Consider the following 14,060-nt stretch of genomic DNA (forward strand, 5'->3'; position numbering starts at 1 on the left):
TTCCCTTTTTAAATTGGAAATCCAACAGATTGAAAAAGAGGAGGAACTGGTAGTTTTCAAGCCTGTCCTGTAAGAATACTCACAGTTAGCACGAGCCAAATACTGCTGAGTGCCAGGCACTGTTCCAGGCTATCTACGAACCTGGGAGAGAGCTCAGATTGTAGTCCTCTTTTATTTTTACTTTTTTTGGTATTTTTTAATGTAATTTTTGTCACTCGTTTTATTTGGAAAAATACAGAAAAATTAAAATGTTCAAAATTATCCCAAAAACCTGCCCCATTTTTTAATGCACTAAAGTAGTGAAAACACCCCATGTATCCCTCCAAATTCATCCCCCAGAGATTGTTCCAAATGGCCCCTTCCAGAAGTTTTCAGTCACACCTGCATGTATGTATCTACATACACTTATCAGACAGATGTTTTTATTAAAATGGGATCATGAAATACACATCAGGTTACAACTGTCATTTTTGACTTAGTGTATCAAAAATATCTTTCCTCTTCAGTACACAGAGATCTGATTCATTCTTCTTAACAGATGAGTCACAGAGTGGTAAGGAGCCTCCCTGCTCCAGTAACCCAGGGGGCTGGGGGTCTGTGCTACCCCTTGGGGGGTTGACTACTGGGCCACCCTGCATGATAGGGGGCACTCCAGACTGGAAGCAGTCACAGAATGGGACAGTGAAAACTGATGGCCAGTTACAGTCACCAGGGACAGTGCAGGTGTGCAAGAGAGGCTGGAATTGCTCTTTGCAGCCTCTGAGAGTTGATTTAGCACCAAAGGCTCCTGTACTCAGGGGAGCAGATATCAACTCAATATAGAAGAGAAGTTCCTGACTTTCCAAGGAGTTCAAGATGGAATGGGTTGCCGCAGGAACAACAAGATCTCACTGTGGAAATGCCTGCATGGAAGGCAGATAGCAGGGCCATATATGGTATGTAAGTATCAACATGGAGGGTGACCACAGGTGAGGGGTAACACACCATCATGCACTGGCATTCTGCAGCCATGAGTCTCAAGTCTGGCTGCATGTAAGAACCTCCTAGGGAGCTTTTAAGAATGCAGATTCTGGGCCGCACTCCTTGGATTCCTAACTCACTGGGAATAGTCATGTGCCTGACATGCTGTGTTGTTTCAGAGCTCTGAACCCTGACTCTTAGCCTCTGGAGCTGAGAGCTCCACTCCAGAATGTATAGTTCTGTGAATCTGAAGGTAGAGGTGCACCTGTACAGGTGAGAGGTCCTCCAGTGTCCCTGCAGGAGCCAGCAGTGCAGAGGACCTGACTCAGTTGCCAAGACATCCCAGGAAGCAGGTGGGAGCCCTGGCTACATTAAGGCATCTTCCCACCTGGTCTCATCCTCATGCGTGGAAGATAGATGGAAAGAATTCATCAGAAAACCCCACAGGACAACTGGCCAACTTTCCTGTCCTACTTTCCCCCTCACCAATTAGCAATTAGCTAATTTGTTAAGACTCTTTTCCCCACATGGAGAAAAACAGCACTTGGCTACAGCCTTTTCCAGAGGGTGCAACTCCCACAGAAGCTGAGATAGATGGTGAGGAGAAGCGACTGCAGATTTAGCAAGAACACCCCTCCCCGCTGATGGCTGGAGAGCTGCCAGCTCCATGGGCAGAGCCCTAAATGTTCCCAGCTCAGTGGACGTGTCCCCTTCTAAGTGCCATCCTTTCCCTGTTCCTCCCTAGCCATGTCTGAGGCAGGTGGAGGCCCCCAAGACCTCCCTTTCATCTCAGAGCCAGCAAGGTAAGGAGGGGGCAGGCAAGCACAGGACGGTCGAATCCCAGGTCTGCCTCTGCTTAGCTGAGGGCTCCTGGGTGAGCTATTCCACCTCTCTGAGCGGCAGTCCCACGTATACAGGGTGTTCGGTGGCCAGCAGTACTATTGACACTCCGCCCTGGTCCCCCTCAAATCCCATTAGGAATTCGGAGCCCAGTGGCTCCCCATATGTGTTCACTGCCAATGTCAGGCACTGTGGCCAGCTGTCCAAACCTTCCTTGGCACTCGAGAAAATGTACACCCTCACCAAGGACTGAGGGTGCCATATATCCAAACCCCAGCTGCCCCGTTCCCTGATGGGGACTGCTCAGAGCGTGAGCTCAGCTGTTTCCGGATCCCCTCTGCGGGGCTAGCCCACACGACCTCGCTCATGCACCCTCGCTGGCTGCTTTCACTTCCCTGTTCCACGTTCCCACTCCCCAGCCAGGTTTTTTTTTTTTTTAATTCCCCTGGGAACACTTCTTACTAAATCATTGTCACACACACTCTTGCCCCAAAGTCTGCTTCGGGGGACCCAACCTGAGACAAACACCTCCTATCTTAAAGTTACTGTGAGAATTAAATGAAATTACGGGTGAAGCATCCAGCCCAGAAAGAAGCTCACTATGGATGATCAGTGAACACGAAGGCCCTCCCTATGCCTTCCACTCACATCTCCCACCTGCTTGTCCTTCGATAGTCTCTTCTGAATGTGCAGAAGTGGGTAATCTCTCATGTGTTCCTTCTTTCAGTCAACAGACAGCACCAGACACACACAGCAGCTGCCCTAACTCTCCTGCACACGGGTGTGAGCCAGGAGTCTCGTCCATGCCGCTGTGGAGCCAACAGACCAATAACAAACACGCAGGTATGGTCAGCACTGCCTCCTCTATGAGTCCATAGACCCTTCAGGGCAGCACAGTGGGGCCTCCCCTCATCCCAGCCACGCTGCGGGTTTACCGCTGCGAAACACCGCTGGCATCTGCAGAGGAGTGCTGGACCAACTAGACAAATAAGGGCAGGCCCTTCATTCCATGGGTAGGCAGGGAGTGGAGCTGGCCTTCTGCTCCGGCTGGGCTCCTGGTCAACTTGCTCACTGCAGGTAGGGAGGCTGGCTTCCTGCAACCGGGCTTCTCTCCTGGAACGGGGCACCATGGCTGTGAAACTCCCCACTAAATAATGCAGTGGCAGGTGGTAGAGTCCTGAGCAACCTCAGGAGCTCCCCACAGACCCTGGAAACTAGGTCTCAATGAACCCAAGGGATGCCCGCAGTGGCGCAATGCCTCGGCACAGCACAGGCAGCCCTGCTTAGGTCATTGCTGTGAGTCCCTGAAAGGCTATGCCAGACCATCAGAACCCAAAGGCCTGACTCCTGGGGTCCCTCAATAGAGTGGCAAGTGGAGAACTTTAGAAGAAGAACTGAGGAGGTAGGAACTTCTAAAGAATCATGCTGACTCCTGTTTTAGCCCCTTTTGAATAGGAGACCCAAAATGCTTCAGGTAGCATGTAGCCCAGGCTAAGAGCTGGGATGGTGGACAGAGACAGCCAGTGGGAAGGGACATCACTTGCAGAGGCAGAACTGGACATCTGCCCTTGTTCTGACACCCACATACCACCCTTTTGAGAGATAAGTGCACTGTCATAGGTGGACCCCTGTTAAAGGAAGGCAGCTGTTCTTCCCACACCCACACCTGGAGGAGGGAATGTGTCCCCTCGTCTGTGAGCAGCAGCCCCTGTCCGAACCTCAGGGTGCCTTTTCCTATGGCCAGTCGCATCTATGGAGCCAGAGTATAGGTGATGCAGGACACACCATCCCTGCAGGCTTGCCAGGCGCCAGGGGACATTTAGATGCTGTCCTGAACACCCAGCCACCTTGATCCCACAGTTTCCATAGGGAAGTAGAGACAGACCAAACCCCAGCTCCTGGCTCCCAAAATGACAGCAGCCCCTGGCACTGCCAGGAATGGGATGTGTGGGGCAGCTCACCTGGAAGGGGCTGGGACCACGTGGAAGTGAGGCTCAGTGCTAATATGCAAACATCTGGATGGAAGCAGAGAAGACAGGAGTTCTGAGGGATCAGAGGAAGCATCTCCAGCCTGTTCCCTTTCCTCTGTGTTCTCAGTCTTTCATGCAGAACCAAGTTGCAGCCATTTCCAAGGGCGACAAGAGCCTGCTTTTATCGAGCACCAGCCAGACACTTCAATACAACCCGTCCACTTGACAAGCCACAGGTCTTGCTTGGTTCACAACACCCTAAGGAGCCAGGTAGGTTCTCATCCCCATTTCACAGCCGAGGAACTAAGATCTAGATCTAGACTCGGATCTTGCACAAGCCCCTCTGTTAGTAGAGACTGGATTTGAACTCAGGTCCATCTGTCCCCAAAGCCTATGTTCCTTTCCCTTGATAATGCGGCTCCCTAAAAGGCCTGGACAACAGTCAGAGCAAATGTACGAGCCTTTGAGCCTGGCCCTCTGACTATGGAAACAAAATGATCTTTTATTCATATCTAAGAAAATGGCCTTACTAGCCGCGGTGCCTTCCTTCCCAGGTTAACTTATCCTCCTAAGTATGAGACCATTGTACCACTTGCCGTTCTCAAGTCTGAGGCTGTTTCACTTGATCTTGGCCTCGAGGAATAGTAAATGGAGTGGAAAAAACCTCCACATGAAAGCCTTCCAGCAACATCGCTGAGGATTTATTTTACAAAGTGCAAATGCCACTGACTATTCATGTACGTGTTAATTGTTGGCCACTTAGCCAGCATTCCCCACCCCCCGACACTGGGAGCCTGAGATAATGAAAGCTTGTCACCGACTAGCATCTTTTCAAAACCCCAACTCTAACATTTCAGAACATTCCCCCCATGGAGCCTGGGGCCTGGTATTTTCCCAGGAAAGATATTGAGCTAACTTTAAAGACCCACTGCTGCCTTTGCAACAACATGCTATTTAGGAACAATTCTCTCTGTGCGATGTCACCCCTCTGAAGCACGAGGGAGTGCAATGCCCCCGATTTGCAAGGAAGGGGAGTAGCTGATGGCGAGACTACGGACAATTTCAGGAGCCCATTTATAAGGAAATCAGCAAAGCAGCCACCATGAGGCCTGAGTTTCAAAAGATATGCCCAGAACCACCATGAGGAACCCCATAAAGGGCAGTTATCACTTGGTCGGGCCACACCGTGCTTCCCAGGGGCTGCCTTCTTGGGAAAAGGGCCTGAACTTCTGGCTCAGATACTTTCTGGCCCTCTGGACTCCAGCCTTTTCTCTAGAACCTCTTGGAGCCTTCCTTTCACCGGAAAACTGCCTTAAGGATCTCCCCCAGTCTCCCATGGCTCCTACTTCTGGCCCCATCCTTACTCCTAGAGCTTATTGGGGAATCTTGGGCCCTATGTAGGTCTCTTTTCCAGTTTCCTCTCCCAGACCCTTCCCAATAGATGGCACCTCCTGACCAAGTGTGAGGTTTCTGTTCCCACCTCACCCATCGTTCTGCTAGAGCCTCCTTGAAGCCCAGGGCCCTCACCCTTGGTGGGAGCAGGAAATTCAGCCACCTGAGCACATGTGTGTGTGTCGGGGGACAGAAGGGGAGTTTGCTGGGGGATGGTGGAGACAAGGAAATCACCCCAGCTACACAAGGCCATCTGGGGAAGGTGTGGCAGAATTAATCTTGCATAGCTTCCAAACATAACTCTGGGACAATAAGAGGGTGTTTTTGCTGAGGGAGAGCTGAGCCTGTGGCCTGGGCGTTCAGGGAACGCTCTGGCTGGGAGAGGCTGGATGGAGGTGAGGGTTGCTTGCAGGCTGGGTCCAATCACTGACACTCACTGAACAACTCTGCCACCTGACCCGGAGCTAAGCCCTCTGCACATGAAACCTCCCTGAGTCTCACAACAGCCCACTGACAGAGGTTCTGAGCCTACAGATGAGGAAACTTACCCAAAGTCTCCCAGCAAGTCAGTGCAACCGAGGCAGCATAATCAAGCCTTTCAGATGCCAGATCCCACGCACTTTTGAGTGTATCATGCTGACTCAGGGACCAAACAAACTCATTCTTGGCACTTTTTGTAGATGTTTAATGAAAAACCAAGAGTTGAGCTGGAAGACGATGCAGACAGTGGTGAGGCTTGGCGTGTGGAGTCACAGGGACTTGTAAAGTCCCTTTACACAGGGCGTGTAAAGTCAGGTCCTGGATTCTGGAGTTTCCTGCCACCACCCCTCCCCAGAACCCCTGGGTCAGGTGGTCCTCCGGTTGCCAAAGGGTTTCTGTATATGGAGAGCAGCTTCCAGTCCATCACCAAGAGCTCCTCACGGGCCGAGGTCTGGTGCAGTTACCATGCAACCCTGGCAGACAGTGAACTTCAGAAGATGTCTATGGAAGAAACGAATGGTGGGTTCACACGCCTGCATATTTCCCTGGTGCTCAGTATGAGGAAGGTCAGGGGCATAAATAGGAAGTCCAGTACAGTGCAAAGGGACATTGACATACAGGCAGCCATCACTCTGCATAGTAGGTACTGAACTAATGGAAACCCACGCATGAGGGGCCTGTGTCCTCGCTTCCCACGGCATTGATACGCACTTAATCTCCAGTTAACACTGTGTTGTGCAAAGTCAGTCCTGCCTGTATTTGAAAGTACCATCCTTTTTCTACACATCTGTGAGAACCTGAGAATGAAGTGAAATGAATGTGAAAGGTGGATAAATGCAAGATATCGTGACCTTTAGAAGCTGATGCCAACATGATCAAATTTTAGAGCTTTTTTGTGGGAATGTAATCGTTTCTTCATTTGTGCTGAGTTCTTTTTTTTTTTTTTTCTTTTTTTGGCTGTGTGGGTCTTCACTGCTGCTCACGGGCTTTCTCTAGCTGTCCAAACGGGGGCTACTCTTCGTTGCAGTGTGCGGTCCCCTCACTGTGGTGTCTTCTCTTGTTGCGGAGCACAGGATCTAGGTGTGCAGGCTTCAGTAGCTGTGGGGCATGGGCTTAGTTGCTCCGCGACATGTGGGATCTTCCCGGACCAGGGCTCAAATCCGTGTCCCCTGCATTGGCAAGCGGATTCTTAAACACTCTGCCACCAGGGAAGTCCTGTGCTGAGTTCCGAACCTCCTGGTGAAAGTTCCCATCTATCCTGCTTAGCAACACAATAAGCTCTGGACTAGTTTAGTCCATCGATGGCATTTAAAAAGTTACTACCATCACACCTGAGAGAGAGTGTTGTTCATGAGATTTGTTTCTTACACTTGCTTTGATCTCAGAAAAACTATTATGTTGCTATTGGGAAAAAAAGAAAAGCATAATTGACTAAATACATGTAAAAATCTGATGGATCTAAACAATTTCTAATCAATCATGAGACCTCCCTGCCCTCAGTCCCCACTGTTTACCAAGTTTGAGATAAACAGCTCTTCCAAACCACCTTCCCACTTTGAACAGAGGGCAGAAGGGCCAGCTCACGGCCTCTGGGGGATGAAGATTCATTACAGATCATCTGTGGATCCTTCAGATGAAACAGAGACAGGTTCCAGGGCTGTACAGGCAGTGCAATTGACTGTAATAAAAAGTGAGAATATGCTACATGTGGACAATTTATGAGGAGGCGTTAATAACAGCAGAAAAATGAAATGGAGTCTGCTCGCAGGCACGATCTGTTTAATAAGATCAACTTGGAGAAGTGAAGCCAGGCAGTGCCGATGAGTAGAAACTGATGGATACTTGGATTTTAATCAATGGTCCATAATTTCCCTGCCACCTGGAAGGCAGAGAAGCCAAATAAGGCCCTCTATGATCTCACTCTCACAGACACCCAAGCTGTTCTGATGGGAGGGAATGGGAGCCAGCTTTTCTGTCAATCTTATCTGATGGAAGAGAAAGGTATACCCGGCCCTTGGCCACATGGAGGCTACCACACAATCATTTTGGGAGACTGGGGTGTACAATAGAACAAATGGCTTCTGAGCTTATTCACACCTGCTCTGGTTTGGTGAGAGCAGCCGCCAGTCTCTGCAGTGGGCTGTGAACAGTCTCACCACGTGGTCCCCGAGGGGGCAGGGGACGCTGCTCTTGGGTGGCAGGTGGCTATGTTGAACCATGTCTCATACTCTGCTGTCCAGCTCCAGCTTCAAGCGATTTTCAGATATAAGCAAATAAAGTCTAAAACTGATTAGGAATGTTTTTTTCTGCCTCCCATGGGTATTTGTGCGTTCATACTGGAGCTTGAGCCGGCGCCGTGAGCATCCAAAGACTGGCCCTGGGGACCCACAGCATCAGATGCTGCTGAAGGAGGGGGTGGGGACCATTTGGAGCAGAAAAGTCCCTCCTAGTGCCACTGGGTCACATAATGCCTCAGAGGCCTGCCCCCCATGTGTGGCTGTCAGCCCCAGAGACCAACACCCACAGCGGGACGTCCACTGGGAGAACAACTACACTGTCTCTGCTGCTCAATTAAAGCATCATCGTTCAAGGTTAATACCACGACCCCTTCAAATTGTGCCAGGCAAGCCATTTCTGCACATGTATCTAATTCCTTTTCTCAACCTAAATTGTTTTTAAAAGATGGACGTGTTTGAATTCTTTTCAAGGCAAAAATGTTGAAAGTAGCAATTCTTTATCAAGCTGATAAGAGCTGTTGGGTGTAATTTGCATTCTTTTTTATGAGCCTGACTTTTGGGAGAATGAAACAGGAAGAAAAATCTCTTCTTTTCAGCTCTGGAGACAAGAACTGCTTCTCTCTCTGGGGGCTGGGGAGGAGTTCTCTGGCTCAGGAATTGTCAGGAAACAAGTCGCCGATGTGTGACACAGGAAAGCCAGGGAGACACTCTGTGCTGGGGTGGGGACAGGGGGCTGGGGAGCTGGGGTATAAACAGCTGCTCATCTTGGGGCTCACTTGGACTCTGGATCCCCTGAAAATGATTCAGAGTCCACGGGTGGGGCTCCGAGGTCTTGGGGAGTAAGGAAGAAAGGATGTGGCAAACTCAGTGAAAAGAAAAGAGGGAGGAATCCACAATATAAATTCTCACCAAATACAAAGCTTCTGTAGAGTTGGGGCCCAGACCTGGGCACGGCCAGGAGCTTAGTTTTTACACAAAGTCCTCTGAGCCCAACAGTAAAGCCACTGTCACTCTGCATTGTGCTGCTGAGCAGATGCAGAAGCCAAATACTCGTGTGCTTCATCCTCAGGGGTGTGGCCCACCTGCCCCACCCTCCACCTCTACTGCCTGCAAAAAGGACCTGGAAAGGCCCTACCCATGGGGTGGCATCATTTGGAGAAAAAAAAACTCTCTGAACACAAGGCTTCCAAGCTCAGTACCTGGAGTGGAAAAAACAATGAATGTACCACCAATCACATCCTGCAACCTGCCTTGATCTGAGACACCCCACTGGTTCCATCTACTGATCTTGGTATTAGGCATGACCTTGACCCCCAGGGCAATTTTAAACTTTAAGCTCTCCACACACTCCTATTCCTGTGGGTGTGCGCATACACAAATATAAACACACACACACACATAAATAATTCTACTTCGTTCACTTTGTGGGGGAAAATGGGGCACAAATAAAATGAATATTAATGAATCGAAAAACAAAAATGCCCAACACAGTCATTACTGTAGCTCTCAAAAATTCTTGCCTCAAACCCACATTCCTCTTTCGATGATTTTTCATATGGCCTCCAAGGTACTTATTCTAAAATGTAAACCTCAATCTACATTGCCGCTAATTCTTGCAACAATCATGGAAGGTGATCATTTATGATTCCCTATTAATAGAAAAAGAAAGTGAAGCTTACAAACTGGTATATAACTACACGGTCAACTCTTTGGAGTCACAGACAGGAAGAGCATCATCTGCGCCCAGGTGGGAGAGCCCAAGGGTACAGCTCAAATCACGATGGCACTAGACAGCCTGTCCCCATGTCTGGACTAGCCATCTGTCCCACCAGACTCCAAGGACAGGGAAGCTCATGAGGGGCTCAGCCCCTCTCCTGGTGGTCATTCAGTGTGGGTGCGATGCATCTTGACTCTGTCCTCCCTGGTACCAGTTGGCCAGGGCCCAGGGAAGGGCCAAGTGCTGGCTAGTGTCCGGCTGGCAGTACAGGGCCCAGGGGCAGGGCCATCAGCACAAAGCAAGAGGCCTCAGGCTAGAAAGGGACCCATCCCATCATAGGCCTCCTGAGGAAACAGCAAGACATGATGGAGGCCCCAGGGAGGATAGCAGGATTCTCTGACTTGTCCACTTCATGGATTAATGAGACGGAAAAGTCAAAGAAGCAGGTGTCACCCTCAGGAAAATCCATGAGCAGGTGGGAGGGAGACAACAGCAGAACACACCCACCCATTTAGCAAGCATGTCCTGGGCCCCTACTAGGTGCCGGGTGCTAAGAATACTGCATATGGAGATGAGGCAGTCTTGGGCCCCATCCTTGAATAAATCCAGCTGACTGGGAGAGACAAAGCCACAAAGAGAGAGAATTCCACTAGACCAAGGGAGAAAGTGCAGTGATAGAGAGGCTTTCAGTGAATCAGGAACCAGATACCAACTCTTGCCTGGCAAGTAGAAGTCCCCTGCTGGGGGTGGGTAGTGGTGGGATGGGAGGGTCTTCCAGTCTAAGAAGACAGCATGTATAAGCCTGGAGGTGAAAAGGGGCATTCGGTTTGTTAAGAATGGTGGTTGAGTCACATCTTCACATCTTATGAATAAGGATTTGGTTCTAAGGTTATTAGATGAGGCAAAAATCAATTATAATCAAAATTAGCCATGGAGATTTCTTAGCTCATGGATATAGTACAGAAAATATAATTTGTATAAAGAACCCTGTAGCCGATCCTCTAACCTTTATTAGTCAATGTTTTTCCACGGTGGTCCTCAGTTAAAGCTTCATTTTCTTCCCTGACTATACTGACTAACTCATCACCCACCTGCCCAGTCCTGGAATGCCATGCACCCTACCCTGCCCTGTCACGCCACTGCGCTATCCAAATGGCCAGACCAGAACCTCTTCTTGCCTTGCAAGTTAGGATGGTATATGTATGGTCAGATCTGCATTCCAGAGAGGTCAGACTGGCCATGTGGAGAAGCCCTTGAGACCACACACCCATTCTTTCCAGCAGGTTCTTTCTCACTATGTCAAGCTTCACTGTGCCCAGGGCCTGTTGGTGAGGCAGTCACAACACTGTCTGGCCCAAGTACCTATCAGCTGGAGTTAAATGTGCGTGTGAACCATCCTCACTGTTGGTCATGCTGTGGCTTAAAATCAGGGGTGTAAGGGTCAGTAGCATGAAGCATGAGTTATGGACTGAAATACTGCCAGGTCCCAATCAGCAGGGCCTTATGCTATGCAGTGGAGCCTGGCTTTTACCCTGTGAATTGGGAGCTTCCAGACTGTGTTCTATGGAATGGAAAAGGCTTAGGAGATGCTAAGTTCTCCTGTAAAAAAAAAAGTCTATGCTGAGAAAGTTTGAGATATACTGTATTTATATCCCTACCCTGAAGAATCACAAAAGGACACTAACAGAAATGTCCTCGGAATGCTATGGGGTGAATTGTGGCCCTCCATATTCATATGTGGAAGCCCCAATCCCCAGGACCTCAGAATGTAATTGTATTTAGAGGCAAGGTCTTTAAAGAGTTAAGTTAAAATGAGGCCATTAAGATGGGCCGAATCCAACTTGACTGGTGTCCTTATAACAAGAATAAGAAACATGAGGGATGCAAGCTCACAGAGAAAAGTCCATGTGAGGACAAAGAAAGAAGGCAACCATCTACAATCCAGGAAGGGAGGCCTCAGGAGAAACCAACCCTGCTGACACCTTAATCTTGGACTTCACGCCTCCAGAACTGTGAGACAATATTATGAAAACACTGTTCCCTACTAAGCCAAGTAGTAGACTGTGATTATAGTATTTTCTTGGTTATACAACTTCTGCTTTTCTTGCATTAGCAATTACTTTTATTTGTATTTATACAAGTTCTATAATATATTTGTCCAAATGCTCATCTCTCAGCTCCCTTTCGCCCCAGAGACAGCCTCTCAGAGCCCTCTCTCCCCGGCTCCTGTATGGATCCCTGCTCTCCAGCTGGATGACCAGGGACTGCCCTGAGACTTTGCTATCTGCTCTGCTGGCTGGATTCTCTATACTTGTTATTACTTACTCCTATCTTTTTGGGTTTTATTTTCTTTTTCTGAAGCTCATCCTACAGCATCTTCCTAAGAAAAGGTGCATGGGCTGTAAATTTTTGAGTCTACGCATGTACAGAAATTTCTTAGAAAATTTTTTCTATCACATTGATTGGTTGTTTCACTCAGACATAATAGGGTAGCACTAACTCATCCACAAAAGTAGTGTTTCTCCAGTATCTCCTTGCATCCGTTATTACTCCTAAGCATCCCGATGTCACTCGGATTCATGTGGCCTTTATGTCACCTGCCCATCTTCCTCCTCCCCTCCTCCCTCCCTTCGTTCTCCCTCTCCCTCTCCCCGTCTCTCTCTCTCTCTCTCTGCATCCCTTCTTCTCTCTCCCTGGTGCTCTGAAACTTGCCATTGAAGTACCTTGAGGTGGGTGTTCTTTTCCTTTATTTTGGCTAAGAGATAAACGGTTGATAGGACTTTTTAGTCTGAAGACACATGCCTTTTGTTCCAAAACATTTTCTTGTCTGTTTCTTTGATATGTGCCTTGTCTCCATTTTTATCTCTTCTTTCTCTAGGATTTCTGTTAGAATATTGAACTTTCTAGACTAAACCATTCATTTTTCTTAAGTTTACTCTCCGATTTTATACCTCTTTACTTTTTTTTTTTTTTTTTGCGGTACGCGGGCCTCTCACTGTTGTGGCCTCTCCCGTTGCGGAGCACAGGCTCCAGATGCGCAGGCTCAGCGGCCATGGCTCACGGGCCCAGCTGCTCCGCGGCATATGGGATCCTCCCAGACCGGGGGCACGAACCTGCGCCCCCTGCATCGGCAGGCAGACTCTCAACCACTGCGCCACCAGGGAAGCCCAATATACCTCTTTACTTTTGATCTTACTTTCCTCAACTCTAATACTTCTACTGGGCTTTTAAAAATTCAGTTAATTTATTTTTTTTGCCTTCAGTTGCTATTTTGTGCTCTCTGTTCTTCCACATAGCATTCTGTTTATGTCTTAAGCAAAAAATATTTTTAATCTCTTTAAGATTATCAGTGATATGTTTCTTCTGTTCCCTAAACTAAGTTTGGCCCTGGATTCCTTTTTCATATTTGTTTTGCACTCTCTCTTTCATATAAGAGACATTCCTCAAATGCATAATAATCCCTGGTTGTTCTTTCATGTTTAAAGTGGGGCATTTGTAGCATCATGGATGCAACGAGAGATTATCATACTAAATGAAGTAAGTAAGAAAGAGAAAGACAAATATCATATGATATCACTTACATGTGGAATCTAAAATACGACACAAATGAACCTATCTATGAAACAGAAACAGAACAACGGGCATAGAGAACAGACTGGTTGTTGCCGGGGGTGGGGGTTGGGGGAGGGATGGAGTCAGAGGTTGGGGTTAGCAGATGTAAGCTTTTATGTAAAGAGTGGATAAACAACAAGGTTCTACTGCATAGCACAGAGAACTATATTCAATATTTTTGATAAACCATAATGGAAAAGAATATTAAAAAAGAATGTATATATATGTATAACTGAATCACTTTGCTGTACAGCAGAAATTAACACAACATTGTAAATCAAGTATACTTCAATAAAAAAAATAAAGTGGGGCATTCAAAAGCTCACTGAAGGGCATGAATGTGGCTTGTGGATGGATGGATTGGTGGGCTTCCCTGCTTTCGCACTGGAAGACACCTCTCTCCTCCACAATTTCAGCTCCTGGAGGTCTTTTCTCCAGTTCAGGTTCTCCAGAAAAGATTCTTCCAATAACCTGCCTGAAGGGTATCTTCCAGCTGCTGGCATTCTGAAATCAGGAAAAGGAAGTAAAGGTCCTACTACTCTCCATGCAAATCTCTGCTTAATATCTGCTGGTTTCTGCCACCTGCCTCATCCTACTTTCTGGGGTCTCTGGGTTCTAAGGCTTTCAAGCAGGTAGAACCAACTCACTTCCCATGAGCATCTTTATCATCAGGCACTGAGGCTGTAACATCCTTACCTCAGCTGAATCAGTTACCCTTCCTCCACCCACTCTCTACTTTCCAAAAACTAGCCCCAAGATCTCACCAACTGTTGTCTCATCCCATGTAGTCTTTGACCTTGTGGGGTTTTAACATTTAACTTTACTGTCATTTTAAAATAGTTTGAGGGAAAG

The 14,060-nt window shown here is 48.1% G+C and overlaps 1 protein-coding gene across 1 annotated transcript in view; it reads right to left on the reverse strand.

The window, feature by feature from the left end:
• The window catches only part of GRID1 (glutamate ionotropic receptor delta type subunit 1), a 686,100-nt gene that overhangs the window by 263,082 nt on the left and 408,958 nt on the right, over window positions 1-14,060 (reverse strand). The gene's annotated exons all lie outside the window — the stretch shown is intronic.

Source organism: Lipotes vexillifer, unplaced genomic scaffold (genome assembly GCF_000442215.2).
Source record: "Lipotes vexillifer unplaced genomic scaffold, Lipotes_vexillifer_v1.1 scaffold437, whole genome shotgun sequence".
Taxonomy (NCBI): domain Eukaryota; kingdom Metazoa; phylum Chordata; class Mammalia; order Artiodactyla; family Lipotidae; genus Lipotes; species Lipotes vexillifer.